The sequence below is a fragment of the Sus scrofa genome, chromosome 1 (genome assembly GCF_000003025.6).
Source record: "Sus scrofa isolate TJ Tabasco breed Duroc chromosome 1, Sscrofa11.1, whole genome shotgun sequence".
NCBI classification, from domain to species: domain Eukaryota; kingdom Metazoa; phylum Chordata; class Mammalia; order Artiodactyla; family Suidae; genus Sus; species Sus scrofa.
In genome coordinates this window covers 221,193,417-221,218,948 of record NC_010443.5, presented here as the reverse complement: position 1 = coordinate 221,218,948, position 25,532 = coordinate 221,193,417, and the positions used below count along the sequence as shown (strand labels likewise).

General features: G+C 41.9%; 1 protein-coding gene across 8 annotated transcripts in view; it reads left to right on the top strand.

Annotated features, from left to right (window-relative positions):
• KANK1 (KN motif and ankyrin repeat domains 1) overlaps positions 74-25,532 on the top strand; it is a 203,834-nt gene continuing 178,375 nt past the window's right edge. For 2 of the 8 annotated variants that reach the window (XM_021064463.1, XM_021064415.1), the window contains exon 1: positions 75-423. The gene's annotated coding sequence lies outside the window, so the exon portion shown is untranslated. Of the gene's footprint in view, positions 424-25,532 lie in introns of all 8 variants that reach the window. The other 6 variants (XM_021064452.1, XM_021064479.1, XM_021064485.1 and 3 more) reach the window with 4 other exon arrangements.

Genomic DNA, 25,532 nt, shown 5'->3' with positions numbered 1-25,532 from the left:
GGCAGAGGTGCACGAAGGTGCCTCGTGGGCCAGGGGATTTGGCGAGACGCGCAGGCGCACTGGGGTCTGCCCGCCGACCCGCTCAAGGGTACAAAGAGAGCGCCGCCGAGAGTCGGGGTTCCTTGAGGTCTCGGAAACCTCCTAGGGTTTCCCAGGCTCGAGCTGTCCCTCCTGCACTCTGGACGCAGCCACAGCCGTATCCCACCCGGAGTCAGAGACTTCCTAGCCTCCTCTGACTTCCTTGCCCGCAGCTGTGGCAGCGGGGCCCAGGTGGGTCCAGTAGATTTCAAGGTTTAATTCTGGCGCTTGCCAGTCTGGGCTGGCTCCACCTCCCCGCCCCGCCCCCTCCTCTGAGGTCCTGGAGCCGCCAGCGAAGCAGCGAGCGGCCGGTCGGGTGCCGCAGGTCGGGAGGATCCACTGGAGGTGAGTGGGACTCGGGCTGCGTTGCGCCCCTTTCCCCCGCGGGTGGGCGCGGGGTCGCTGGGCTCCAACCATTGCCGGGGGCCGGCCTCTGCTCGTAGCGAGGCCAGCTTGGCGCGCGCCAGGGCGCACGGCGGCAGTGGCAGTAGAGGGCAGCCCCCACGGGCTTCTGCTCACCCGGGTAACCCCGGCGGCCTCAGGGCGGTCTAGGAACTGGGTCCGAGAGGTTCCTGCGACCCCGAGGCAGGCAGGGCTTGGCGCCCTTCGGCGACGGGGCTCGGCTGGTCTGGAAGGGGAGTGAGGCGCCCCTGTATGGGGGCAGCGGAGAAGTCCGGGCCGGGCGGCGGGAGGGTGCGGCGCCTCCCTGGCCCGAACGCGTGGCCCTTGGGTGCTCCCGGGCCCTTTATTAGTCCGAGATGGGGTGAGAGAGCTCTCCGAGGCGTCTCCGCGGGAAGTTTTCGGCTCCGCTCTGCAGAAGGGAGTGGCAGTCGACCCCTTTCTTCCTCTGTCGCTGGGCAGCAGGTGGCCTCGGGTAGCCCTCAGCGGACTCGGGGATGGCTCCGGCCAGGGTTGGAGGGGCCAGGAGGTGGGGGAGGGGTGTGGGAGCGTTGGGCCTCCGGGGCCTGTCGTATCTGACCGGGACGGCGTGGGCTTTGGAGGATCCGTGGAGTTCTGGAGGTCGTGTCGAGGGAGGGTGCGAGCGCCCTTAAGCCGACTTGTCCTTCAACGCCCCCACCCCCCGCCGGTCCTTCCAAGCCCCTTGGGCAAACACGCTGGAATCCTGCGCTGAAGTCAGCCACCTCCCTTTAACCGTTCTTTTCCACCTGGATCCGAGCGGAGCTTTTGGAGGCAACTTTTCGGGTAGGTCCTGCAAGTCAGCAAGAACTGTGCTGCACAGGGGTGACTTGATGAAGGCTTTAGGCGAGTTAGCGTTGAAAACAATCTATGGCGTCCCCCAGCGCTCACTCTCTGCACTCGACGGAGGTTCATCTTGTTGAATTAACTAATGAAATAAAATATCATGACGGGAGCCCTGAGACTAAAAATGTTCATCATCTAGATCTATAATTGTGCACTTTCTTGCCCTGACTTTCCTCACATACACTTCTGAGCTGGACAGAAATGAGGGGACAGTTTCCTCATTTTTAATTCATGAGTTCATTCAACTTGGTATTTAGGTGGTACTTAGCTGTCCATCTGCTAGTTGCTCCTTTCATCCAACTTTCTCTCCAAAAAATTAGGCACTCCCATACTATTTTAAAAGTTAAGATATAAACATGCCATAAATTTACCCACTTAAAGTGTACAACTCGGTTGTTTTAAAAATTATATTCAGAGTTATCCAGTCATTTCTATTATCTAATTCCAGAACATTTTCATCACAGACAAAAGTAACCTTCTACCCATTAAGCAGCTTTCCCCTTCCCCCAGCCTCCCGCTCCTCTCCCTCTAAGGTGAAGCTTTCCCAACAAATTGCATAAGAAGACTGAGAGATTAGCAGTGGAAGAAAAATTAAGAATGGGCTGTTCTCTGTCCCCTCTCATACTTTAGGTGTGGCTTGTATTTTTCCCAGCAAAGGCTTTTTTTTTTTAAATAAAGGATGAATGAATGAAAGGAATAAGAGTGGGGAGAAACTATTACTGTTGAGAAGGGGAGGAAAAGTAGGCTGGGGAACTGTGAAACCTTCCCTGTCTTTCTCACTTCTTCCCTGGAGATGGTGGGAGAATTTCCCAGATCTCTCCAGAGTAGCACATGTTTCATTTTGGGGATGGAAGAAGTCTGTCCCACATTGGGAATAAAATTTATGATGGAAAAAAGAAAAAGAATGGGGAGTTCCCCTTGTGGCTCAGCGGGAACGAATCCGACTGGGAACTATGAGGTTGCGGGTTCCATCCCTGACCTCGCTCAGTGGGTTAAGGATCCAGAGTTGCTATGATGTGTGAGTATAGGTCACACACGCGGCTTGGATCTGGTGAGCTATGGTTGTGGTGTAGGCCAGCAACTACAGCTCTGATTAGACCTCTAGCCTGGGAACCTCCATACTGAGGGTGCAGCCCTAAAAAGACAAAAAAAAGACAAAAAAAGAAAAGGCAAGGAAAAAGAATGGGCTGTCCTCTGGTGAGATTACAATGTCTAAGGATGGAAGAGAAGTTTTTTAGTAACTGCCTCTAAAAATATGCAAATTAGGAATGCATTGTATCCCCCTAGGTAGGGCACATAGGTGCTTTGGGGCACTTTTTGCACTTTAGATTTGCCAAGTCCACGTACCATTCTAGGTTTACCTCAGCAAGTCTGGGTTCTGTTTTCTGTATGTGTGTGTGTTTTGGGGAAGGCATTAGAGGGAAAAAGACTGCAGGTTTAAAAATAGTTTTGCTTTAAATTATCCAAATTGTCCCCAAAGAAACCACAGGCACATGGCCACTAGAATGGATATATTCAAAACTTAGGTTCATTTCAGGAGTATCAGCTTCTGCTTTTGGATAGTCCTGTGAGCTAATGCGTTAACCCCTTGACCAGGGAGGAGGAGTAGAAGGAGGATGGGAAAGGGTCTAGTTGGGGAAAATTCCATGTGTTAGGGAAAGGAGTTGAAGAAGGCTGAACAGGGAGTGCTTGTGCGAGCTGAGGTCTGTTAAAGTGGAGAAAGGTGAGCAGATTCAGAAGCAGAAAGGGGATCTAGTGAGAAATTACAGACACTTCACTTAGGCATTTGTTGGACTATTTGTGCATGTTTTAGGGAGCAGAGTTGAAGTTATCCAAATTACGCAACAACCCCCACACTTCTGCCCTCCAGTCAAATGAAGCCAAGTTGGTTTCAAATGTTACAGGATGTTTTATGCCTGTTCCATGGATGGCTCGGCTTAAGGGTCTTTTTTTTTTTTTTTTAAGTTATTTTTAAAAGTTGAATTATAACATACATAGAAATCTTAAGTGTGCAGTTTAATGAATTTTGACCAAGTGAATATACACTTATAACCAGCACTGAGATCAAGAAACAGAGCATTGCCATGCTTTTTTCCAGTTACTTTCTCTTCTCAAGGTTTATAGATTAGTTTTGACTTTTTAAAAAATTTTTTTTAATTGAAATATTGTTGATTTACAATGGTTGTGTTAATTTCCATTGTACTAGTTTTGCCTGTCATCACGCTCTATATACATGGGATCATGTGGTAGGTTTATTTTTATTTAGTTAGTTTTTTGGTATCTGGTTTCCTTTACTCAAAATTGTTTGTGAGGTTTAACCATGTTGCTGTATGTGGCTGTAGTTCAGTCATTATCATTTCTGTCCAGTATTTCATGGTGTGACTTTACCATAGTTTGTGTATTCTGCGGTTGATGGGCATTTGAGTTGTTCCTAAATTTTATTGTAAATAGTGTGACTGTGAACAATCTAGTACATGTCATGATCCACATTATACATTCGTATAGGGTATGTGCTCAGAAGTAGGCTTGCTCTTCACTCCTCTCCTCTCTCTCAAATAAAATTCAGTGAAATTTTCTCTAAGGTGAAGCTTGCTCCACCAATTTCCATTTAGAATAAACCTGTTAACAATGAACTTTAATAAATAGTAATTACATTTCTGTTTTGTGCAAGACTTTGGTGGGGAAATTTAGGCACTAAGACCTTCACAGGGCTCATAGAGGTGGGGGGATATAAAGATACAGAATTGAGTTGGAGGCAGAAGGATGGAAATATCTGATATAAATGGCTCATTGGATATGTAGGGGAAATTAACACTGGGTAGAGAGATTTGGATAATATTTGGGCCTTAAAGAATGTGTACAGGTGGGGATTAGAGTAAAAGGTATTGCAGTTTAGGCCATAGCTTTTGAAGAAGCAAGACATTCCAGCAGTGCTTGACATATGATAGCATTGCAGTCAGTCACATGTTTGGAGACCCAGGTGAATGGCAGTTTGGGACTATGCCCTTTGTCCAGTGGCTCAGGGCTGCTGAGGCTGCCTAGTGATCTTTCTGGAAGTGTTGTAGCTCTGGACCCAGACTGGCTAGTTTGAATTTAGGTACTGTTGCTGTGTGACCTTTTGTATAGTTATTGAACCTCTCTTTGCCTCAATTTCCCACCTATAAAAGGGGGTTAATAAAAGCACTCCCCCCATGGGGTTATTGTGAAGATCAAATGAGTTAAAACGTAGAGAGAACATGTGTATATAGTAAGTGCTAAGCATGTGTGTAGTTGTTTCTTTAATTTTTAATTGTTTAAATTTCCGTATTAATTTTTATACACAGTAAGAATAATGCAAACAACAAAGAAGGGTTTAAAATGAAAGTTTAAACCCATTATTATTCTCTGATCGCAGCTCAGCTATAGTCTCTTCTCAGGTGTGATAACCATGCACTATTTCTGGTTTTTGTTGTTTTGGTGGCTATCATTGAACAAATTACCTTAAAATGTAGTGGCTTATACAATTGTTTCATGGTATTATGGGTTCCATAGATTAAGGATTCAGGCAGTGCTTGGCTGCTTCTGCTTCTTGTAGTGTTGACTGAGTTCTCTGTGTAGCACTCAGCTGGTGAGTAGGTGATCTGGAGAGTCCCAGAATGCTGTTCTCATGCCTTGTGCCTTGGCAGGGATGTCTGGGAGACTAGTCTCAGCACTCACTGTTGACTAGAGTGCCCACACATGGCAATTTTAGCATAGTGGCCCCAGGTAGTTGCACCACCTAAATGGCCACCAGCTTCCCCAGGGTTCTGAAGAGCAACAAACTAATAGGATGTGATAGGTTTATAGAAAGATTGTAAGGAATTGACTCTCATGATTGTGGAGGTTGGTGAGTCTAAAATCTGCAATGTGGGCCAGGATACTGGACACCCAGGAGAGCTGGTGTTGCAGATGAAGACCAAAGGCAGTCTTCTGGAGAATTTCCTCTTGTTCAGGGAGACCAACCTTTTGTCCTATTCAGGACTTCAGCTGATTAGATGAGGCCCACCCACATTAAGGAGATCAATCTGCTTTACCGCAGGTTCACCAAATAAAATGTTAATCTCACCCCAAAACGCCCTCCAGGTGGACACAAGCAATTAACCTGTGCTCTGAATGCCTCAAGTGAACCAGTCAGAACCTTCATGGCCTTTTATGACCCAGCCTCAGAAGTTACATAACTTCGCTTTCATCAACTCTGTTGGTTGGATCAGTCCCAAAGCCTGCTCAGACTCAAGAGGAGGGGACATAGACCCATCATTTGATGGGAAGAGTATCAAAAGATTTGCAGCCTTCTTTTTAAACTGCCACAGTTGACACTTGATTTCACAAATGTGACAATAGCTATTAACTCCCTGCTAAGGAGATTTTGTATTACCTCCCACTTCTCTTCCTCTCTCCTCTGCCTCTCAATACTTGTTAAATACCCTTTTTTTTTTTTTTTTCTTGACGACACCCACAGCACATGAAAGTTTCTGGGCACCCGTCGCAGCTATGGCAATGCTGGATCCTTAACCCACTGCACCACAGCAGGAACTCCTATCCTATTCATTTTTTGTGTGTGTGTGTGTGTCTTTTGTGGGTTTTTTTTTTTTTTTTTTTTTAAGGGCTGCACCCATGGCATATGGAGGTTCCCAGGCTAGGGGTCTAATCTGAGCTGTAGTCACCGGCCTGTGCCATAGCCACAGTAATGCAGGATCTGAGCTGTCCGTTACCTACACCACAGCTCATGGCAACGCTGGATCCTTAACCCACTTAGCGAGGCCAGGGATCGATCTTGCATCCTCATGGTTGCTAGTCGGGTTTGTTAACCACTGAGACACAATGGGAACTTCTCCTATCTTGTTATTTTTAATCATATTAGTTTTAGTTTTCTGTCTCTTTTTTTGTTGTTGTTACCTTTATAATTTTTTTTTTTTTTTTTGTCTTTTGTCTTTTTTTGTTGTTGTTGTTGTTGTTGTTATTGTTGCTATTTCTTGGGCTGCTCCCTCGGCATATGGAGGTTCCCAGGCTAGGGGTCGAATCGGAGCTGTAGCCACCGGCCTACGCCAGAGCCACAGCAACGCGGGATCCGAGCCGCGTCTGCAACCTACACCACAGCTCATGGCAACGCCGGATCGTTAACCCACTGAGCAAGGGCAGGGATCGAACCCGCAACCTCATGGTTCCTAGTCGGATTCGTTAACCACTGCGCCACGATGGGAACTCCCACCTTTATAATTTTAAATAAAGCGTTCCACAATTGATAAGGCTGTGGAAAAGTGAAAAGCTCAGATTTGTTGAAATGAGTGTGTGTGTTTGGGAGGGCAATGATGAAGGACAACAGAACTGTCTTGAATGGGGATGCCTGACAACCAGGCTCTTATTAAAACACTCCAGCCACTGGGTGTGAATTGCCTGTGAGATGTACTCTGAGCAGAGCAGGCGATATAATGTAGCAGTTTTTATTTCTCCCTTTAGCTTCTAAACTCAGATACGGGTTTGCCTTGTCCTTCCTTGAGCTTTGCGTTTAAATTATGGATGCTGGAAGCAAATGGTGTTGTCACTGATGGAGAATTTTAAAGCAGATACACTATTGAGTTGGGTATTTGTGTACGGGTATATACAGCAGAAGAACCTGTCAGAAAAAAGTGTCCTCATGCTGCTTTCCTTACAGAAGCAATCAGTTAATGGAAACAGTTACATATTTCAGACACTGTCAAAAACCCTGTAGGGTGGTTTTTTTTTTTTTTTCCCCCTTAATTCATTTAGTTAATGGAATTGAGCAATGGGGCTTAGTTTAACTCTCAGGAGACATACTAATACCTTTTTGTAATTATCTAATCCCTTGAGAATCACTCAAGAAGCTCCATTCTTTTGGTTTACATTTATTGAATATTGCAGTTAAAACTCCTTTTGATATTTATATAATTTTTGGCTTGAGTAGAGGCAAGTTTAAATTTGTTGTGTGCATTTCATTTTGGGCTATATTTATTTAGATTTCTTTTGGTAATTCCCCACCTTTGACTTGGGGAAAAATATGAAAAAAATATTGGACTATAGGTAGAAACCAAGTCTGGATTTATCCATCCTTCCTTCCTTCCCCCTTCTCCTCACCTCTCTCTTACTCTCTACCATTTTCCCCCCCTCCTCCCTCTCTTTTGTATTCTTCTTAACAGAACTGCTCTTTCCTATAAAAATACCTACTTAAGAGTAGCCCTTTTTAGGGGCTGGGATTGTCCTTATTATGTGACATTATGACTTTCTTTTCTATCAAATCTTCTTCATCTTCTTTCCCCCAATAGAGCCATAGACCCAAGCTGGTCATCTCTGTATTACATTCCCTTTCATTTGCTACTCTAGCCCAAAGGGTATCCTTCTAATATTATCAATTACTTTAGTCAGTTTTTGAACCTTATATATATATAGAATCACAGAGTGTGTACTTTCTTGTGTCTGACTTCTCTCACTCCATTCATAGTTGTAAAATTGATCCATGTTAGGGGTTGTTTATTTTCATTGCTGTATTGTATTCCATTGTGTGATTATACCCCTGTTCATCCTCCTGGAGATGTGCATTGGTTGTTTCCAGTTTAGGGCCAATATGAATAGTGCTGTTATAAACAATTTTGTGCATGTTTGCTCATGAACATGTATATATTTCTGTTGGATAAGTGTCTAGGAATGGAATTGCGGGGCCACACAGTTCAGCTGTAGGAGAGACAGCCAGAATGGTTTTATTAATCTTTATTTCCAACAGTGGTGTGTGAGTTCCAGTTGTTCTACATTCTTGTCAGTGCTTGTTATGTCTGTTGTCTTATTTTAGCTATTCAGGTAAAAATGTGTTAAATCGAATTCTCCAGATGACTAGCGAAGGCAAGTGGCTTAAAGAGGGCTTGTATTCTTTTTGTTTCATAGCCTAGTGAGGTAGAAAAGGTAGACCAGTTCAAGAATTCATTGAAATTTTGTATCAGTTTATTTTTTTAAACTAGTCTAGCTTTTCTGTTTCTCCATGTTGTAAAATTCATTTCTTGTGAGTTTTTCTTTTAATTGATGGGAGATGCTTCTCGAGATTTATTACTAATAAAAGTTTAAAGAATGGAAGTTTGTAAATAAACTCTTATTAGTTCTGAGAATGAAGATATTCACCATACTTAAAGACTAAATTTTTGCTCCTGTGGTTTTGCTCTTTCAACTCTTCTACTTAGTTAAATCAATCTATTGATTTTTTGCCATTCCAAAAAATGTGATTTTTTATATTTTTATGCCTGAGTCATGCTCTATAGTTGACCAGGAATTAGATTACCTGAAAATGTAAAAGAAAATTTGAGTTTTTGGTATGTAATTTTTTTAAAGGAAAAACACAGGGACAAGTTGGATATTGTGAAGCTTCAGTATCTGTGCCGAAAGTTTTTTTGCCATTTCTTAGAAAATGAAATAAGTAGTTTTGTTGAAACTTAACATATGATTTGGTGGACTTGAATTTGTTTTATTTGCTGTTGGCCTTTTAATTCTGTTTCTCTTTAAGGTGTCGATTTTATCTTCTCAGTTATTGCTTTTTAAGGATTCCTTGCCTCTTAAAAATGCAACCTAGCTCTGTACTTAGTGTGTACAGTTCCTTCTTCCTTTAAATATTACTAGGGGTATTTCTGACCAAGGGATAGATGCCATTGGTCTTACATACTTTTAAGTTATTTGTGGGTACTGTTCAGTTTCTTGGTGGGAAGGTTAAATCCTGGGAGGCATAACCTGAAGGGTATTTGGGGAATCCAGCCTTCTGACCTTGAGGGCAGAAAAAAATTTCTCTGCCTCCAGAAACGTCACACTTTGATCTCCTTTCAGAGTTATGATTCAGGAGTGGGAGGAGAGTTGGCTGAATCCCTATCAAGGAGAGGAGGCCCGCAGAGAAATAACTGAGGTTTACTTACTACAATTCCAAGTTTCTCAGCCCTGGCAGGGTTTCAATAACAAATGGGTGGGAGAAACAACTCAGATAGTTCACTGCTATGAACGTTTTGGTATATTTTTTGATTTTTTTCTTAATGTTGAGGGAATTGAAGGTTAGTCCTCTAAAGAAGTTATGTGAACTTGTGTTCTGATTTTTTTTTTTTTTTTTTTTTTTTTTTTTTTTTGGTTTTTTGGTTTTTAGGGCCACACTCACGGCATATGGAGGCTCCCAGGCTAGGGGTCGAATTGGAGCTACAGCTGCTGGCCTACACCACAGCAATACCAGATCGGAACTGCGTCTGCGACATATACCACAGCTCACATCAATGCCAGATCATTAACCCACTGAGTGAGGCCAGGGATCGAGCCTGCATCCTCATGGATGCTAGTCAGATTCGTTTCCACTGAGCCATGATGGGGAATCCCTGATTTGTTTTTATCGGGGGATGGGGATTGGAAAGGGGAGCAGTTGTGGCTATAGACTGATGTCTAAGCATTGTTGATCATGTTGGGAATGGTAGCCATGTAGGTGGGTGGGAGCACTGTGGCTTTTTATGGAGTGGCCAGGTTGGGAGGAGTGACTAAGTTATGCTTTGTAGGCATTCAACAGTATTTGTTGAATGACTATGTATAATTTCATCAGTGGCATGCTTGGGCTGCCAGATCTGCATGAAGGTACCAATTCATCAGTTATTATAGTGGTTTAGGTGCCCACTAAATGGTAACCTGTCCTGCAGGTGATCAGGAATTTCATACTTCCATCAGTTGAAGTTTAAACATTTTGGTTACAAAGAGATTTGTCCTGACAAGATTCTACCCCACCTGCCAGGTGTGTACCTGAGTCAGGTGTTGATTCTCCAGAACTCCTCACCACACACACCTTTTGTGTGTGTGAACTTAAAGCCATGAAAATACTGTAAGTTATTCTCCTCACAATCAGTGGACTCCCCTTCCCTTTTTCTGGCCACATCCACGGCAGGTGGAAGTTTTCTTGGGCCAAGGATCTAACCCTCACCACAGTTGAAACCTGCACCACAGCTGCAGCAGTGCCGGATCCTTAACCCATTGTGCTTACAAGGGAACTTCCTCAGTGGACTACTTTTTTCAGAAGAGTTTTAATCAGTTTTTAGACTAATAGAAAAGAGAACTGCTTCTTTTTGTTTGCTTTTTTTTTTTTAGGTTTATTTTAGCCAACCGCAGGAAACAAAAGGCTACTGTTTGGAAACCAGGAAAAGCCAATTGGAAAGACTTTGTTTTTCCTCAGTGAAATCCCCTGTGTGCCTAGAGGTTTTTGACACCTTCTAGAGAACCAGAGTATCTCTCACTCAGAATAGAGTGCTATGTCTGGGCTCAGTTCTGCCTGTTCTTGGGAAGGGTGTGCCAGTGGTGCACCTATTAAAGTCAAAAATGAGTAAGAAGATCTTGAGGACTCTTAGCCAGCCCAGAAAGATTCAATAAAGTAGCTTTAGTACAATGGAAAAAAACCTATCATTTGCCTGCCCTGTCAACTTTGCTAGCAAAAGGAGGAAATACTGCTCAAGGGCTTGAAGTTAATATAGTTTATGAATCATTTTCTTGGGAACTTTCAAAGAAAAGGTGTTGTGAACCTCTGGCCCCACTTCCCAGTTGACCAAATAACTGCATTTACCCATTAATGGTTTGAGTCCTGACTTCAAGCTGTTTGTCGCATATTAGCCTGGGGGTGCTGAATCCATGGGAACTATGCATCATTCTGAACACTTCCTTTTCTCTACTTGACTCTCAATGACCCAGGGCAGCTTTTCCTTTGCCATCTCTTCATCATTTCTTAACCTTTATTTTTAGATGGGTCACGCTGAAGGGACCTGATTCAGAGTAGGGCAGTGGTTAGGGGTTCAGATCAGCTGCTCCCTGCCAGGCATGTGTTTGCTCTGTGTGTCTGAAAAAGGAAAGTAATACAATTATGTCATGGCGTTTAAGTGTGTCTTGGTGTGGGAGGTGGGCGAGGGTGGGAAGAGGGAGAAAGGAGGTTAAGATAAAGGAAGGAACATCTAGGGTATGGTATTTCCTGTCTGTCAGTCTCCCTAGGGGAAAAAAAAATATCAAAAGAGCTATCTTGTTTGCCTATGGCTAGAGAAGCAGAGAAAGGGTTGTGATCCCAGGTGGTACACAGTGGATCAAAGAAAAGGAACCCTGGGAGCATGTAAGAAGGCAGAGGCAGGCTCAGGGACATTGGTCCAGTAGGAAACCCCAACACCACCCTTCTCCCTTCTCTACAAGCTCCTATACAGTCTTGGCTGAACAAAATAATCTTTCTCTGCTTATAACATGAAGATAACGAAAGACATTGCACAGAGGAGCTGCAAAGATCTGGGAGATAAATAGATGTGTAAGCCCTACCCAGGCTTCCTTGAAATCTGATCATTGAAGAAGCCTGTTGCTTCTTCTGCTACCCCAGGCCAAGGAAACTTTCACTGGCTATTTAGGATAATGGGATTCCTGGTCATTATTGGGAAGCTTTTGAGGTTGGGTATTTTTATCTGGGGGCACTGGGATGGGGAGAGAAGAGATATGTTCTTGGGACCATAGTTTGTGCTTTGAACATCTCTTCTGGGAGATACCCTACAGAGCTGTTGGTTGTGCTGAGCTGTGCTGGAAGCATGCTGTGGGACTTCGAAGGTCTGGTGGTGCAAACCATTCACGATTTATAACAAATTTCCTGGGTATGATGCATAAATACACATGATAATCTGTGGACACATTACTGATTAAGTTGGTGATTGCTTGTATCTAAAGCTTTGGGGATGTGAGGTTAGTGACGATGTATTTGTAGTTAGGGCCTATGCAAAGTCTGGGTCCCGATCAGTTAACTAGTTAACATTCCTTAAATCAGTGTCTGTATGGACCCGGAGGATTGAATCTATTTCTCGTAGCAACATGTTCATTAAAATTAAGAACTTTGATTCATCGGTATAAATTAAGTGTAAAAGGCAAATCAGGGGTTGCTGCTGTGGCTCAGTGGGTTAAGAACCCCACGCTGTCTCCATGAGGATGGTTGTTCAATCCCTGGCCTTGCTCAGTGGGTTAAGGATCTGGCGTTGCCTCAAGCTGTGACGTGAAGGTCGCAGATGTGGCTCAGATCCAGGTGTTGCCTCTGTGGCTGTGGTGTAGGCGGAAGCTGCAGCTCTGATTTGACCCCTAACCCGGGAACATCCATATGCCACAGGTATGGCCCTAAAAAGAAACTTGACCAGAATATGTAAAGAATGGCTACAAATCAGTCAGAAAAAGAGAAACAGTAATTGTAAAAATGAGCAAGAGGGCATTTAGTATCAGTAGTCATCAGGAAAATGCAAATTAAAGCTATCATAAAATACCAATACATACCCACCCAAATGACTAAAATTAAAAAAAAAAAATCCTGATAACCAAATGGAGATATAGAAAAGCTCAAACTCTTATATACTGCTGGTGAGTATGTAAATTTAACTACTTTTGGAAAGCTGTTTGGACTTACCTATAAAAGTGAGCCAACATACATCCTGTGACTCACTAATTATACTCCTAGATGTGTATACCCAACAGGAATGAGTGCATAGGTGCATCTGAAGCATTTGCAAGAATGTTCATAACAGAATAATATGAAACTGATAGCATTAACAGCCTGAATCCAGCCAGAACACAGATTGGGACTTGAACTCCCGTGACAGGACTCAAACCCTGCCAAATCCCAGATTGGGACTTGATCCAGTGTGTTGGGACTTGAACCAGTGTGTTGGGACTCGAACCTGGCCAAAACCCAGACTGGGACTTGAACCCACGTTTTCACTCACCCGATGTCTGGACTTACTGAGGTTCAGGTTCTTTGTGCCTCTGCGCAGAAGGAATTCAGTGAGAGACAAAGCGATAGGCAAGAAACAGATTTATTAGGATAGAATGCTTGTGAGAGACGCAAGCGGGCAGGCAAGGAAGCTCTGCCCCAAGGATCCGCCCTTGGGCTACAGTTTTATCATTCCAGGGGATTGGGGGTTGGAAAGGCCCGCCTCTTCCTTTCTGGAAGTAATAGCTCCCCCTTAGTATCCGGGTAAGGTGTGTATTCAAATCATTCGCAGAAGTGTGGTCCTCAAACTCTTGCCCTTGGTCTGAATATGAATGTAGGCCTAATCCCATCCCCCGCCCAGTGACCTGAGGCAATGCTCAAGGCTCCACTAGTGAAGCCAGCCTGCCTTGTGCATATGGCTTTCTTGAGCAATTTATTAACTTACAGTGATCTCCCAATGTCCCCTAAGTTTCCCTCTTTGAATATTACCCTTTATTGGGACTTCTATAACTACCTGTGCCTACACCATCGCTATCAAATAGAAACATAATAGAAACAATCCAGATATCCATGAATGGGTAAATAGATTGAGGTATGATTATGCAATGAAATACTACACATCAATTAAAAAAAAACCAACTTACTGCTACACAGAACAACATGATATGACTCTCAGAGATAAGATATTGAGTAAAAGCATTCAGAAATAAATGTACATATTGTATGACTTCATTTATATGAAGCTCAGAAAGAGGCATAAATACTCGGTGGTGGCAGAAGTCAGAATAGGCAGAGGGATGTGTTGACTGGGAAGGTGTACATAGGGCCACTTCTGGGGCCTTGATAATGTTCTTTGTTTTTGCTCTAGGTGGTGATGACATAGATATGTTCATTTGTTAAAAAAAAAAAAATCATCATAATAAATAAGATTTATGTACTTTACTGTATGTGTGTTATTCTTTAATATTTAAACAGTTTAAGATCAAGTATTTAAAAATAAACCACTAGTTAAAACAAACAAGGCTTATTGACTGCAAAAAAGAGAGAAACTCATTTAAACTGGCTTAGGCATCAACAATAAGAAATTTGACCTAAACAAACAAAAACCAAACAACCCAATAAGGAATTTGTTGGAAGGAATCCAGTCGAAACCCAAGGACATGGTAGCCCAGCCATTCCTCCTGGGAACTGGGGAGTTAGGGCTAGGAGTTATGATTCCTTTTGGACGCTCATGGTATCTTGCCTCTAGCATTTGCACTAATTGGTTTTCTCTACAGAGCACTATTCTCTGCTTCGGCTCACATGTGGTGGAAAATGGTAGCACAGCTCTTGCTTATCATAACCTTCCAATTCAAGCCTAACTCTTTTTTATATCACTCGGTTCATTCTTTTTGGCCCCCTCTCATTCCCTGCTGATTGGCTTAGCCTGTGCCTCCTTTTCCTAGCCCTAGAACCTAACCATTGTGTGCTCTAGTCAGCTGTGGCCAGAGAGGCTGGGATCATATAGAAGACACACAGTAACCAAGGCTAAATTTTGGTGGATTTTTTCTAAAAAGGGAAATGCATGTGGGAAGAAAATGGTTGCCTTCCTAACAAACACATTGTGCTGAATGCCTGCTTTCTCCCATCTTTTCCAACCACTATTTGGAGTAAGGAAGAGTCTCCAGGAAATTCTTTCTTCCCCTGCAACCAAATCTGACTGTCATGTCTGCTTCCAAACCACATCTCAGCATCTTTGACTTAATTTCTTGTTGTGTCTCCTCTACCACAAACTAATTTGTAGGAGAAATGTTGTACTGTTTTGGGATTAGGAAATAATTTATCAAAATCATGCTTTGTATCAAATTAGGAAATACTGTTCCTAACTTGATTTGAATTTAGCAAAGCAAGTAGCCTTTCTGAGTATCTATTATGGGTTTGCTAACCCTGGAAGTGAGAACTGTGGGCTTCCAGATTTAGGACTTTTCCAGAGAGCATAGCATTTTTTCCTCTCCTAGTCCTTTGGGTAAACTGTGGATTGCCTCTAAAGCTTGTTTGGTTTATGCCTGAATGGGCTTTTTTAGCATTGCCTTTGACGTTTCCTAGGCACTTTCTCCCTGTGCTTTTTTTTTTTTTTTTTTCAGTTTAACAGATGCTCACCACCACCTCTGGATATGACAATGTGTCAGCTTAGTTGTCAGAACATTTACTAAGAGTTCTGATTCTCTGAGCTTACCAAGACCTCATCACAAATTTCCAAGAGGTGGTGTTGAATATTTTTTCCTTCAGAAATTAAGTTTTTAAGTGAATTCATTTTTTAAATTATATTTTTATCAGAGTAGCTATGAGAGGAGTATGAACTTTGGATATTGTTTTTCCTTGGCTTCTAGAAAAAAAATTGAGAGGTCTAGTAATTTTAATCAAGTTCTACTTTAATTGATCATTTGAAAAAGTATTTGCATCGTCAGGTCTTACATCTGACTAGTTAAGATTTCTGGGCAGGGACTAATACTAAAAACTGAAAATGAACCTAATCTAGCAAATTTTTTTTTTTTGTCTTTTTTTGGTCTTTTTCCAGGGCCACACCCGAGGCATATGGAGGTTCCTGGGCTAGGGGTCTAATCAGAGCTATAGCCACTGGCCTACACCAGGGCCACAGCAATGTGGGATCCGAGCCGAGTCTGTGACCTACACTACAGCTCACGGCAACGCCGGATCCTTAATGTACTGAGAGAGGCCAGGGATCGAACCCGCAACCTCATGGTTCCTAGTCACATTCGTTAACCACTGAGCCATGACAGGAACTCCAAACCTAGGATTTTTAAGAATGATTTCTACATCCCATAAAATCTCAAGCAGTTACATTTCCTTGTTTTGCTTGGAGACTGGTATGCCAGTTAAGTTTATAACCTTGATTCTTGTTTTATCCTCACATCAGTTAGAGATTAATTTCATGCCTGTGGAAGGGTGAGCTGTTGAACCTTATCTTCTTTGAACCTACTATTGTTCTCCACAAAGTCTTCTAAAGGTCAGTCAAACAAGTAACTTAAGTTTTCCCCTCCCCCCTAAAGCACATATTTAGAAGGTAAAAACTTTAATTAGAAAAAAGCAGATGTTATTTTCAGTTTATTATATTCATTATGCAGATGGTTAGCATGAAAATTCACTGCATTTTATCTTATGTTGCCTTAGGTATTAAGTGTTCCATTGAGCATTAAAACTTTTTTAAATGTTGGTTTCATTTCTCAGTTTTGACTAGATGATGCTCAGTGGTTTAAACAACATATTTTAATTTCTTGTCCACGTAAATGTGATGACCGTGGCTCTGCACCAAGTGTCGTCTTTGCTCTACATCCAGGCTGAATGATCCACTCCAGTCTGGGACGGAATCTTATAGGGGTGAGCAAGGGTAATAAAGGAAATGACCGATCCATTCATGGCTAGTAGTGCTTTTGCTTATATGTTAACTTCTACTCGTATTCAGTTTGCTGAAGCCAGTCACATGGCTAAGCCTACTATCCAAAAGGTAGAGAAATATAATTAATTCTTCCATCTGGAGACACTGTAAGTCACATGACATAGGAGGTATAATCCTCTTATGGGGAGGGCAGCAAATAATTGAAACAACAACTGAATCAACCACAGTGGAAAACTATATTTAATTCAGAGATGTTTAATGGCTATATGCTGATTCAGAAACGGTTTTTAGAATTGATTAAATCTGTATTCCAGGGTTTGTTTGAAAAGGTTATGCTTCAGAAATCTGCCCACGTATAGAAAACAGGGTCTAGTTTTTATACAGAAATGATTAATCTTTTATGAGCTGCAGAGCTGAGCCTATAATTTGGTAACTTTCCACTCATTGTTTTTCAAGGGTCTAGATCTGTATTTTAATCAAGAAATGACTCTTTACTCTCTGGACTTTTATTTCTTGATTTTCCATGTATTAGTGCTATTTTATTGGCCACTGTTTTTTGTTTAATTGTATGAATTAATATGGTCTTGGCAGCCAGTTAAAGGCAGATGGTACTATGAAGAGAAGGATAGAGATGGGGCCTTTCAGTGAAACAAAAATTTATTAGAGCCTAGTAAATATACCCTGGTATTTTTCTTTCAAAAATGAAATTCTGAGCTGTTGCTAATATTCTTACTGGAAAAGTTCTATCTTATTAAAGAAAAAATTGCAAAGTCAGAATCCTTTAAAGAAAGATGGCAGATTATAATTACACTTATTGCAAGATACAGAACTTTAGTGCCTTGATTTGGTATCTCCCTCTGCATGTTGGAGAGACTCAGAACTCTGTTTGGGGCCGCAGAGGTTTGGTCATTCCTATACATTCACCCTCACCCCCTTTGTATGAAGTTGAGGGCCATCTGTTTAGGCAAGAGTCTTGGATAGTGGCTGAAATTTTTATAAGAATGCTGCTATATCTTCTGCTTGTCTGACTTTTGCAGGAGGTAGACCAACCCTTGTTTAGTGACATTAAATGCTGTGGTCTGGGCTCAGCCGGAGCTCTTACCTGCCCCAGCTGTTAATGGAAACAGAGAAACAGTGCTCATTTGTGAAATCCCAAGGGGTCTTAGACCATCCATCAGAATGTTGGGGACTGGGAGTGCTGCACTTTCTTTTCATTCTAATTTCTTTTATTGAATTAGCATATATTATGTCCTCAGCTTACGTTATAGAGGGATAGTAAAGAGTGTAAGAAATACCCATAGGAAACTCTCACACATTGTGATTCCTTTTGAGGCCAAGGTGGAACCTGCCCTAGGCCTCCTTATCAGGCAATGCTGAAACATTTCTTGGAAAAATGATTGAATACTGAGTCTTGTGAGAGGTTGTGATTTCCTTATTGTTGTGGTCAAGTTTATACCTTACTGTTAAATAGCCATGTAGAACTTCATGATAGTCATTTTTTGCTAACTAGTATAGGCCTCATTCACTATTCTGTGTTCCTTGGTTCTGAATTTAATTATTTTTCCTGCTTTAAAAACTAAGGTAAAATAGTTTTGAAAGATGCTTGAGGCCCTTTTTGGAACAAGACTGTATATAGCACATGTATTATGCTTCCTTGGTGCATTAAAAATTATAAGAGGGTCTTACAGGAAGCACACAAAGAAGGGAGAGGGAGGAGTGCGAGGGGTTTTTTTTTTTTTTTTTTTTTGGTCTTTTTAGGGCCGCACCTGCTGCATATGGAGGTTCCCAGGCTAGGGGTCAAATCAGAGCTGTAGCTGCCAGCCTATACCACAGCCACAGCAACATAGGATCTGAGCTACATCTGCAACCTAGAGCTTAAGGTAATGCCGGATCCTTAACCCACTGAGTGAGGCCAGGGATCAAACCTGCATCTCATGGATACTAGTCAGATTCGTTTCCACTGATCTGAAGTGGAATTCCATGAACATTCCTTTCTGTGCTCCCTTTGTCTCCTGTATGGTTCTCACAAGCAGATGTGTGTGCTCAGGAGATTACAGGGTTCTCTGGCCCTTGTCCTTAGACTCATGACAAGAGACTCTATCTAGCTCTTTGCTAATGAGAAGGGGCTCCTGGTGTGCTATGGGGTCTGCTCCTGGGTCTGCTCCTGGTGTGCCATGGGGTCTGCTCTCCAGGCCTGGACCGAGAAGTGGGATTAAACTGGAAGAAGGTAATTAACAGTGTAACGGGCACTTCTGCAGGGACAGATCAGGAAGAGACTACACACTGATTTGGGGGGTTGAAATTAGTCTTTCCCAATGAGCTACTTTGGCATCTAACCCAGCTCATTTTCCAAACCCTGATATTCTCCTTGGATTAGCAGCGTGTGTCTGCCTGTGCGCTCCTGACTGCTGGCCTTTGACCTGCCCTAGTTTGTCCTTCACTGCCCTCCCTTGGTGCTGACAGATCATGGTAATCAAGCCAGAATTGGCCAGAAGCTCAATGCCTGGACTGCTGTGCTGTAGCTTCCCCTTGGAAGCATCTTCCATAAGTTTTGACTTGATGTTATGCCTTTTGCTGTTATTGATGGATAATATAAAGTATGGTCATATTACATTTTTTCTACACCTGCTTTTTCTCCTCCTGTCTTGCTAGCCACTCCTTCTCAGTTTCTTCCTCTAGTTCTTCATAGCTTTGATTTTTTGGGGGGGTCCTAGGGCTCAGTTCTTGATCTTTTCTTCTCTGTAGACACTTAACTCCCTTGGTCATCTCATCCATTTTCATGGTCTTAGGTACTGTCGATATTCCAGTTATTCTCACGTTTATTTCTCCACCTCTGGCTTCCTTTCCTAACCCCAGGCTTACATGTCCCACTACCTCCTTGTATCCCCACCAGGATGCCTGAGAGCAAGGCTGAAACAGAGTTCTTGGTATTTCCCCAAATTCGTTCTTCCCACAGTCTTCCTTATTTTTTTTCTTTTTGGCCACGCCTACAGCATGCAGAAATTCCCATGCCAGGGATCCAAACTGAGCCACAGCATTTGCCAGCAATGACAACACCAGATCCTTAATTGCTAGGCCACCAGGGACCTCCATCCCTGTCTTTATAGATAGTGAAAACCTCCAACATGTGGCTGTCTCTGTTCTCCTTTCTCTCACACTCCACCTAGAATCCATTAGCAAATTCTGCTACTCTATCTTAGAAATATATCCAGAATCTGTCACCTCTTCCCCCTTTCCACTGCCGCCATCATCTCTCACCTAGATCACTGCAGTAGCCTCATAACTGGTCTCCCTGCTTCTGCCCTTACAGTCCATTCTCTACAGCGGTCCTTTAAAAACAGAAGTCAGATGGTGACACTTTTCTGCTCAAACCCTCTCTTGGCTTCCTATTTCTCTAAGAGGAGAAGTTGTTACAGTGAACCCCATGGCTTTCTTGACCTGGTTGGTCCCTTGTTCCTCTCTAACTTCCTTTCCTGTGCTTGCCCCGCTCTCATGCTCAGTGGCACTGGCCCCTTGCTCTTCGTCAACATGTCTGTGTGCTACCCCTCAGGGCTTTTGCATGGGCTGCTCTTCTCATCACCGTGCTTGTTCATGCTGGGTCCTTGCCAGGGCCCAGGTATCAGGACCTCGGGTGTCACCATCTCAGCACCTTAACTGTCTGTTCAGAATTGTAATCTGCCTTCTCCTAATCTCCCTTGCCCAGCTCTTGCTTTACTTTTCCCCCATAGCATAATAACAGATAATTTACCTACTGTGTTTATTGTCTATTGACTCCAGTAGAATATGGGCTTCCCTAGGGTAGGGATCTTATCTGGTTTGTTAACTGATATATATATATCAAGCTTCTAGAGCAGAGCCTGGAAATGTAGAAGACACTTAATAGGTATTTTTGGTAAGTAAATTACTGATGAGGATTTGCTCTGCTTATTCAGAATCCCTCATAGGAGGAAGTGTATATTTCAGTTCACTGTTGCATTTAGAGTATTTTCCTGATAAACAGGGACTTATCCCCCGAGTCACGAAATTTCTACTCAATCCTATTTCCTTTTATGCCTTGGCTTCCAGGATACTAGGAACTAAGTTTTATGCTCAGCTTTGATAGTGATTCTGTGTTTCAATATGTGGATAAAATCATACAGTCATTCCCTCCCCCATCCTTCATTTGGTGAAAAGTTGTTCTGGAGTTCTTTTTGTTTACTTTTGGACAAGAACTATGCCTTTTATTGTTAGACCCTTCAAGTAACCTTTGGGAGTGAATGGTGTATAAGAATTCATACCCATTCTACAAAGGAGAAGTCACAGTTTATGAAAGAGATTTGTTTGTCTTAGCTTATAGCTGGTTTTCCTTTGAGCCTCAGCCAGGGTGGCACCATTGTTTCAGGTAGTGTGCCACTTACTGGTTTGATCAGTGTTCTAAAACAGCAATATTGGATATGCTATCTGTCTGTAGGCTTTTATTTGGTTAAATAACACTTATGCAAGTATTAATGTACTTATAAACTACTCTTTCTACTGCTTAGGCTAGTTAGTCCCAAATTCTTCCATTTTAAACCCAAAGATGTTAATTTTTTTTTTTTTGTCTTTATTTTGCCTTTTCTAGGGCTGCTCCCGAGGCATATGGAGGTTCCCAGGATAGGGGTCTAATCGGAGCTGTAGCTGCCAGCCTACGCCACAGCCACAGCAACAGCAACGTGGGATCCGAGCCATATGTGGGACCTACACCACAGCTCACTGCAATGCTGGGTCCTTAACCCACTGAGCAAGGCCAGGGATCGAACCCACAACCTCATGGTTCCTAGTCGGATTCGTTAACCACTGCACCATGACGGGAACTCCAAAGACCTTAATTTCTGACAGAATATCCTTTGAAGCATTTCTTGCCACAGTTCAATAAAAGGAATTGTTGGCTAAAACCAGAAAAGACTAAATTAATGGGAGGCTATTCTTTTGGACACATAAGTGATGTCCTTATGCATGCTTTTCAGATGAGAGTCATTCTAGGGAATATCCAAAACTATAGGCTTAAATGTCTTCGTGGAAGTAAAATTTGCTTGAAATTTTTGGAGAAAACTTTTTTCAGTTTGGGCAAATTCTGCCACAAAGGTGCTTACAAAAAATCTGCAGAATTTCGTATTTCTAAGGTTGCTAAATATGAGTTAATGATTCTCTAAGTGTTGTACTTTTATTCAAGAGGCATATAGTGATGTTAGCACTGTGATCTAGGAGAGAAAGCCTCAAAGGCTTGTGCCAATTTCCCTGCTCTCAGGGTTGCTACTTGTGCATTAGAACTGAAAATGGGGATTTAAAAGTGACTCTTAGTAACAACACAGCTGGTTTTTTAACAAATTGAATTTGTTACCCAGAGGATCAGTAGTTTCAGTTTGTTTTAAAAATCTGATTACCTAAAGCCATTAGTTCTTGCAAATTAGTTCAGCTTCCTATTCAAGTTGCTTTTAATCAAGTTCTGCATACAAGCTCACACACATCCCTGACTTTACCTCTCAAAAGAATGAGGTACTGGAAAACACAACAGTACTGGGAATTCTTATTTTGTTTTGTGGTTTTAGCCACTTTAAAATTATAAAAATTACAAAGTTAATGAGAAAACCTGAAAAATCCCAAACTCTTTAAGGAGTGTGTCTACTCTGGCCTTGTGTCTGAAGAATTTCTCCCAAGGATGGTTCAGCCAACTAATGCTTGTGTACCCAAATCACAGGTAGGCAGTACCAGCACCAGTAACCTAAAAAACATGGACTGCATTTTAGTGCTGTTTGCAATATGGGTTTTATTATGTTGGCAGTGAAGCTTAGTCCATCATTGCTTTTCCTGTGTGGACTATATTGAATATCATATGGCTGTATGAGAAATGTTAGACACACACACACACACACACACACACACACACACACACACACACAAATGGAATATTACTCAGTCATAAAAAGAACAAAATAATGCCATATGCAGCAACATGGAAGGACCTAAAGATTATCATGCTAAGTAAAGTAAGTCAGACACAGAAAGAGAAATACTGTATGAGATCACTTCTGTGTGGAATCTAATTAAAAAAATGATACAAAAGAACTTATTTATAAATGAGAAACAAATCCACAGATTTCAAAATCAAACTTATGGTTACCAAAGGGGAAACTGCCAGGGGTGGGGGGAGAGGTGATAAATTAGAAGTTGGGATTAAGGTATACATATTTTGTCTTTTTGTATTTTCTTGGGCCACACCCATGGCATGTGGAGGTTCCCAGGCTGGGGGTCTCATCAGAGCTACAGCCACAGCAATGCCAGATCCAAGCCGAGTCTGCGACCTACACCACTACTCACGGCGACACTGGATCCTTAACCCACTGAGCGAGGCCTGGGTATGAGTGCATCCTCATGGATAGCAGTCAGGTTTGTTACCACTGAGCCACAATGGGAACTCCTGTCCCAAGTATTCTAATTGGTCTATTTTCATTTATTTTTCTGGATGCAGAGTGGTCTTCTTGATCTAGAAATTTCAGTTATTTTTTTTCAGTCATTGGAAAATTTTTTTTTTTTTTGTCTTTTTGCTATTTCTTTGGGCTGCTCCCACGGCATATGGAGGTTCCCAGGCTAAGGGTCCAATCGGAGCTGTAGCCACTGGCCTACGCCAGAGCCACAGCAACGTGGGATCCAAGCCGCGTCTGCGACCTACACCACAGCTCACGGCAACGCCGGATCGTTAACCCACTGAGCAAGGGCAGGGACCGAACCCGCAACCTCATGGTTCCTAGTCGGATTGTTAACCACTGCGCCACGACGGGAACTCCTGGAAAATTTTTTGAATTATCTTTGATAACTTTCTGACTTTGCTCGTCATTAAATTCCTATTTTCAAATGTTGGCCCTTCTGGAGCAATCCTCTGATTTTCTTACCTTTTCTCTTCTATTTTCTAGGTCTTTGTCTTATTATTCTGTTTTCTGGTGAATTTCCTCAGCTCTGCCTTTAACCATTTTACTGAATTAAAAAATAATTTTCAGGAGTTTCTGTCATGGCGCAGTGGTTAACGAACCCTACTAGGAATCATAAGGTTGCAGGTTTGATCCCTGGCCTCACTCAGCGGGTTAAGGATCCGGCATTGCCGTGAGCTGTGGTGTAGGTCGCAGATGTGGCTCAGATCCCTCATTGCTGTGGCTGTGGTGTAGACCGGTGGCTACTGCTCTGATTAGACCCGCCTGGGAACCTCCATATGCCACAGGTGTGGCCCTAGAAAAGGCAAAAGGACAAAAAACAAAACAAAACGAAACAAAAAATTCAAATGGATAGTATGTGTTTTGAGTTTTAAAGATGCAAAAGGACAAAATGCAAAGCCTCCCAATTCCTGCTGCTGGCCACATACACCTTCTTCAGAGGCAATCGCTGTTTTTCCTTCCAGAGATAATTTGTTCATATATAAAAAAGTGAATGTGTGTGTATTTTCACATCCTCCCCCTTTTAAAATCACAAATAGCATACTTTACATATTGTTATGTACCGTGCTTTATTCTTATAAACATGTCTCAAGAGTCCTCCATGTAGGTACAGTTTCTCCTAAATTTTTATACTTTTCAGGTCAACATAGTATTTCTTTTTACAGATACTCCATATTTGGTTGAATCTCTTTCCTATTGATTTTGCTATTTGCAACAATTTTCAGGGGATAACTTCGTACATACATTATTTTGCTCACATGTGATAAAGTTCTAAATATGGAATTACCAATTGAAAGGTAATGTACACATTTGTACCTGTAATAGATATTGCCCGAAATGTCTCCCATAGAAGCTGTGCTAAAACATAAACTGTCACCAGCAAGGTATGAAAGTACATTTTCTACATCCTTGCAACACAGTATATTATGAAACTTCTTAGTCTTTGCCAATCTGATAAGTGAAAAATGGTATCTCATGTGGTTTTAATTTACATGTATCTTAGGAGGTCGAGCATCTTTTCATGAGTCTCTAAAAGTCATTTGTATTTACCTTCCTGTGAATTGCCGTATTCTTTGCTATTGGGCTGTTTTCAAAGTTGTGTCACTTTATACATAAGGGAAATAAGGCCCTTATCTGTGGTAAGAATTGGAGTTGTTCCCAGTTTATTATTCATCTTTTGACTTGGATTATGTTGCATTTCTCAGTGTATGTGAATTTACCAACTGCTTCTTTTAAGGCCTTTGAATTGAATGTCATAAAGAGAAAAGGGTTTTCTTCCCTCTAAAAATTTTTTTTAATTAACCAGGGTTGTGTCTGATAATTTTGTGCTTTTCCACTTTTCTATTTAAATTACTAATCTGTCATAAATTTATTTTAGGAAGTGGGGATCTCAATTTACCTTTTTTCAGATGGCTGCATATTATTATTAATAATCCATTTTTATTTTTGATTGAAAAATACCACCTTAACATATACTAATTTCTTTATGTTTTTGTGTCTATTTTTGTTCTATTGATCTGCTGAACTATGCATGTTTTAATTGTAACACTATTAAAAGTTTTCCAACGTATTTTTGTATTAGGGAAAACTAGGTTTTTAATTTATGTTGTTGATGTTAATCATCAATTTTGCAGTGACATTTAAAAAATAAATTATGCAGAATTTAAAAGAAACCAATCATGTTATGCAAAGGAAGTATACCATCCTAGGTAAGGCTCAGAGTTTTCTAACTCAAGGTTTGCTTTTTAATTTTTTTTTCCAGTGATGGGGAAACAAGACACCAAAACAAGGGTAAGCAGTACTTAACACTCACCTTTGCAATCAAGATTGGCTTACACATCAGAGCATTTAGCCTTGAGGGAGGGGAAAAAAAATGATAGGTCAACCATTGCACAGCAAAACTCTGAAGTTTGAGAGTTGGATGAAAAGACTTGATTATGGGAACTCTGAGTCATTTGAGATGAACTTTTAGTTCATTCTCAGGTGATGAAAATACAGCATCAGTAGTCAACTGGAATGCAAGCAGCATGGTGATTTTCCTTCAGTGAAAAGCCTTTATTTGTTTGAGATGAAAAGAAGAGACTCAGTGAACCAGAGACCATTTTATTCT